This window comes from Oncorhynchus gorbuscha, linkage group LG15 (assembly GCF_021184085.1).
Source record: "Oncorhynchus gorbuscha isolate QuinsamMale2020 ecotype Even-year linkage group LG15, OgorEven_v1.0, whole genome shotgun sequence".
Lineage (NCBI taxonomy): Eukaryota > Metazoa > Chordata > Actinopteri > Salmoniformes > Salmonidae > Oncorhynchus > Oncorhynchus gorbuscha.
This window is the reverse complement of record NC_060187.1, coordinates 57,911,764-57,917,763: the sequence shown is the minus strand read 5'-3', so window position 1 is coordinate 57,917,763 and position 6,000 is coordinate 57,911,764. Positions and strand designations below refer to the sequence as shown.

At 43.3% G+C, this 6,000-nt stretch overlaps 1 protein-coding gene across 1 annotated transcript in view; it reads left to right on the top strand.

Moving 5' to 3' along the window:
- Window positions 1-4,842: 4,842 nt before the first annotated feature.
- LOC123997371 (Y' element ATP-dependent helicase YJL225C-like) overlaps window positions 4,843-6,000 on the top strand; it is a 49,189-nt gene continuing 48,031 nt past the window's right edge. Inside the window, exon 1 of the mRNA XM_046301523.1 lies at window positions 4,843-4,972. The gene's annotated coding sequence lies outside the window, so the exon portion shown is untranslated. The remainder of the gene's footprint in view (window positions 4,973-6,000) is intronic.

Sequence of the window (6,000 nt, the reverse complement as noted above, 5' to 3'; positions counted from 1 at the left end):
GCTGGAAATGCGATAACCCAGGAAGGAAACGGATTGTTTGGAAAACTCACATTTCTCTGCCTTCACATACAGGTCATGCTCCAGCAGTCGTCTAAGAACCTTGCGCACAAGAGATACATGCGCAGTGCGTGTAGCGGAGTAGATCAAAATATCGTCAATATACACCACTACACCCTGTCCGTGCAGGTCTCTGAGTATTTCATCCACGAAGGATTGAAATATAGCTGGAGCATTCTTTAAACCGTATGGCATGACGAGGTACTCATAATGGCCCGACATAGTGCTAAATGCAGTTTTCCACTCATCTCCCTCCCGAATACGCACCAAATTATAAGCACTCCTGAGATCCAGTTTAGTGAAGAACTGCGCTCCGTAAAATGATTCCACTACCATAGCAATGAGAGGTAGTGGGTAACTAAAACCCACTGTGATGGAATTTAGACCTCTATAATCAATACACGGACGCAAACCACCATCTTTTTTCTTCACAAAAAATAAACTTGAAGAGACAGGTGACATGGAGGGCTGAATGTATCCCTGTCCCAGAGCCTCGGTGATATAAGTTTCCATAGCCACCTTCTCCTCCTGGGACAAAGGATACACATGACTCCTGGGGAGTGCAGCGTTAACCTGGAGATTTATCACGCAATCCCCCTGCCTATGGGGTGGTAATTGGGTCGCTTTCTTTTTACTGAAAACAATAGCCAAATCTTCATACTCAGCTGGAATGCGCACGGTGGAAACCTGGTCTGGACTCTCCACCGTTGTAGCACCAATGGAAACCCCTACACACCTACCTGAACACTCATCAGACCACCCCTGTAGAGTTCCCTGTTTCCACGAAATCGTAGGATTATGAATAGCTAGCCAGGGAATCCCCAGAACAACTGGAAACGCAGGTGAATCGATAAGGAACAAACTAATTCGCTCCTTGTGATTCCCCTGCGTAATCATCTCCAACGAAATTGTGGCTCATCTCCAACGAAATTGTGACCCTGACCCTAATGGTCGACTATCTAAAGAGTGCACGGTAAAAGGGTGGTCTACTTTTACTAATGGAATCCTCAACCTCTGAGCGAGTCCGATCTATAAAGTTTCCAGCTGCGCCTGAATCTACCAGTGCCTTATGCTGGAGAGAAGGAGAATAATTAAGGAAACAAATAAATAGGAACATGTGACCAACAGGAAACTCTGGGAGAGTGTGGTGCTTACTCACCTGGGGTGACCGATGAGTGTTCTGCCTGCCCTCATGATTCCCAGATGAATTCCTCCAGCACCGACCAGACGTGTGCCCTCTCCGGCCACAACTGGTACAGGAGGAGCTTCCTCCTCCGATCTCCCTTGACGCGGTACCTCCTAGCTCCATCGGGATAGGGGCAGGAGGATCAGGAGGTAGAACTGACAGGACCCTTTCAGAACGTCCACGAGCAGCTAGCAGATGGTCCAACCGGATCGACAGATCTATCAGTCCATCCAGGCCAAGTGTAGTATCCCGACAGGCCAGCTCCCTACGGACGTCCTCTCTCAGGCTACACCTGTAATGGTCTATCAGTGCCCTGTCGTTCCACCCTGCTTCCGCAGCCAAGGACCGGAACTCCAGCGCGAAGTCCTGCGCGCTCCTCGTCCCCTGTCTAAGATGGAACAATCTCTCACCCGCCGCTCGACCCTCTGGAGGGTGATCGAACACGGCCCTGAAACGGCGGATGAACTCCGGGTAGTTGTCCTTCGCCGAGTCTGGCCCATTCCAGACCGCATTAGCCCACTCCAGGGCTCTACCGGTCAGGCAGGTGATGAGGACCCCTACTCTCTCCTCCTCCGAGGTGGCCGGCCGAACGGTGGCCAGGTAGAGGTCTAATTGCAGCAGGAATCCCTGGCACCCTGTCGCTGCTCCATCGTATTTCCTCGGAGGCGTCATGTGCAGAGCGCTGGAACCGGATCCAGATGGGGGAGATGGTAGAGTTGCTGGTGGGAGGGTCGGTGGGGTAGTAGGGAAACCATTCCTCTCCCAACGATCCATCCTCTTCATCATCTGATCCATCGCTGATCCTAGGCGATGGAGGATGGACGTGTGATGATGGACTCTCTCCTCCATAGTGGGAAGAGGAGTGGTCGCTGCTCCTGCTGACTCCATATCGTGGTGCGGGCTTCTGTTATGGTAAATGAGTGAAGAGGTGTGGAGTCAGGCGCAGAGAGCAAAAGATGTGGGAAAAACCACACGCTTTAATGTCCCGGAAACATAACATGTACAAAAGTGGAAACACAAATGAACAGAAATATAAACGGACAGCGTGAAACCCAAATGCCAACAAAAATACACTCAAACAACAAGACAGACGAACAAGCCCGCACGAAACAGAAGCGGGCTGAACAGACTATATATAACCCTATCCTAATAACCAAACCAGAAACAGGTGCTACCAATTAGACAAAACTAAACGAACACAGAACAACGGATCGGCGATAGCTAGTAGACCGGCGACGACGACCGCCGAGCGCCACCCGAACAAGAAGGGGAGTCACCTTCGGTAATATTCGTGACACATATAAAACAAACATAACAAATGTAAAGGAAACATATATAACAAACATATAACAAATGTAAAGGAAACATATATAACGAACATATAACAAATGTAAAGGAAACATATAACGAACATATAACATGTCACGTCTAATCAAGGTGGGTGGAATCAGGCGCAGAGAGCAGATAGCGATATGAAAGTTTATTCTCCGGTGAACAAGAAACACGGTCAACCCAATACACACAGGGTGAATAATCCAACACAGAATAAAAGACGAACCGGAGAATAAGAACACAAAATACACCGACAGACATAGATGACAAATAAACAATCCCGCACAAAACAAGGGCGGGACAACCTACTATATATACAGACACGAATAAACTAAACAACACACAGGTGAAAACAATCAGACAAAACCAACAGATACACGAAAATGGATCGGTAGTGGCTAGTAGGACGGTGACGACGACCGCCGAGCACCGCCTGAACGGGCAGGAGAGCCAACCTCAGCGGAAGTCGTGACATAACAAATGTAAAGGAAACATGTATAACAAACATATAACAAATGTAAAAGAAACATATAAAACAAACATATAACAAATGTAAAGGAAACATATAAAACAAACATATAACAAATGTAAAGGAAACATATATAACAAACATAACAAATGTAAAGGAAACATATAAAACAAACATATAACAAATGTAAAGGAAACATATATAACAAACATATAACAAATGTAAAGGAAACATATAAAACAAACATATAACAAATGTAAAGGAAACATGTATAACGAACATATAACAAATGTAAAGTAAACTGTAACGGTTTTCTTCCTGGGAAGGAGAGGAGGACCAAAATGCAGCGTGGTTATTTATAAACATCTTTAATGAAAGATGAAAACGTGAACACTATACAGAATAAGAAAACGTGGGGAAACCGAAACAGTCCTAACTGGTGCAAAACACAGAGACAGGAACAATCACCCACCAAAATACCTAAAGAATATGGCTGCCTAAATATGGTTCCCAATCAGAGACAACGATAAACACCTGCCTCTGATTGAGAACCACTCCAGGCAACCATAGACTTACATAGAACACTCAACTGAACACAACCCCATAGACTACAAAACCCCTAGACAACACAAGACACATAAATCACCCATGTCACACCCTGGCCAAACCAACATAATAAAGAAAACACAGAACACTAAGGCCAGGGCATGACATAAACATATATAACAAACATATAACGCATGTAAAGGAAACATATATAACAAACGTATAACAAAAGTAAAGAAAACAACACATCTGGTGTGATGGAATCAATTGTAAAGTATGTTTATGTCACATATCCTTGTAGTTTCAGCAGGTAGGTAAGTTTAAACTTATGTGAAATAATGCATTTGAAATACAAATACAGTAGGCCACTTGATATTTTAAATTCTTGCAATTTCACTACGATAGACACTTTCATGACTAATAGCTTGGTGCCAACTATAGCTTTGACCATGAAAACTAACATGGAATGGATTTGTGCAAAGAATTATATGTGGTTGTAGTGTGTACGCAAAGAATTATCTTTGGATGTAGTGTGTACAATTCCATAAGATAACTAAAAGCTATACCAGCCTTTTTGTGTCTTTTCTTTTAGGGGTTCTTCTTCTCATAAAACGGTCAGGTTTATTAGAAGGAGGGATTTTTTGTCACCTGAGTGGCCCAGGTGCCTTTGTGTGGTTCCCAGGTTAGGTATTCCACATTCCAAGAGCCACAATGCCACAAAGAGGTCATTGTTGTCAAGGGGGTTTATTCCTGGGGGGGGCATAGAAATTATCTCACAATAAACCCATGAGGCCACAAAGTTGTAGGAGACTGTAGGACCATTTTGTTTGGACAAGAAAAGGAAAATGATGTGATAGGTAAATAAAGAGGAGAAGTATAATATTTATCCGATTGTTTTGGGTTGCAGATGTTAATGATGTGACTATGACCTGTTGTATCACTTTGCTCCAATAATGTTTTTTCATAAATGTGTCTGATAACATAATTCTATTAATTAGTCTCACATGACCATCTGTCAACTGACTAGCGCACTCAAGATTTGGTCCTGGTTCCTGAGATTATAGGTGCGGATTGAGTTAGCGAGCTGGACGTTTACCCTAATTTCATCTCTGGGCGCTTGTATGGTAGTTTTAATCCTCCCAGCCAGCTCTCTGCCTGTAGTCTCCTCCTCTCTGCTAGTTGTGACTAGTAATTGAGTGGGTGTGCAGGTGAGAGTTTCCACTTAATAGGTTGCCTCTCCTGTGCTGTCACTAGGAAGAACAGAGGGTAGTGACACTGGGAGAAAAGGAGAGCAGCGAGACGGAGAGAGAGAGGCTCTACACATCACCCGCAGCTGATACAGACAGTTTCATCCTCAGACTTTTGCTCAACACTACACACGGGTAAGCGCTTGTTGTTCTTTTTTTCTGAAAACATTTGGTTAAACATTTGTTTTCGTTATTTTGTTTCCATTACCTGCTTATCTCAGGCTGATTAAGTTCAACAAGGAGTGTTGCCATGGTTGCTTAAAGATGATAGAGGATAATGTTGCTTAGGTTAACTTCACAACAATAAATATAAGGTTATGTTACTGGCATTGAATGCTTCCATATTTTCACGTAGTACATTGCCTTCTGAAAGTATTCAACTGAGATGTTTTTGACCCTGGCCTACACGCAAAAATGTCTTTAGTCAATAAGTCTTCAACCCTTTGGTTATGACCTAAATAAGTTCAGGAGTAAAGATGTGCTTAACAAGTCACAAAGTAAATTGGATGGACTCTGTCGAGCTTCGAATTTCGAACACAGATTCAACCACAAAGTCCAGGAAGGATTCCCAATGCCTCGCAAAGAAGGGCACCTATTGGAAGATGGGTAAAAAAAAGCAGACATAGAATATCCCTTTGAGAATGGTGAAGTTTTTAATTATACTTTGGATGGTGAATCAATACAACCAGTCACTATAGGCGTCCTTCCTAACTCAGTTGCCGGGGAGAGGAAGAAAAACGTTCATTTCAATATGGTGACTTTAAAACAGTTACAGAGTTTAATGGCTATGATAGGAGAAACAACATTGTAGTTGCTCCACAATACTAACAATATTGTGAAGAAATAAGGCACTAAAGTAAAACTGCAACAAATGTGGTAAAGAAATTAACTTTATGTATTGAATACAAAGCCTTGTGATTGGGGCAAGTCCAACACATCATCAAGTAGCAGAATTGTGGACTCGAGTCACATGAGTCACACATTTGATCACTTGAGACTTGACTTGACAGGAAATTAAATAACTTGAGGCTTGACTTGGACTTGGAGCTTTAAGACTAGATATTCGACTTTGGCTTGAGACTGATGACTTGAAATGATCTGGCCAGGTTTTGTCATGTCCACACAGCCAGAGACAGTAGCCTCAGCATTTCCCTTGCAAAAGA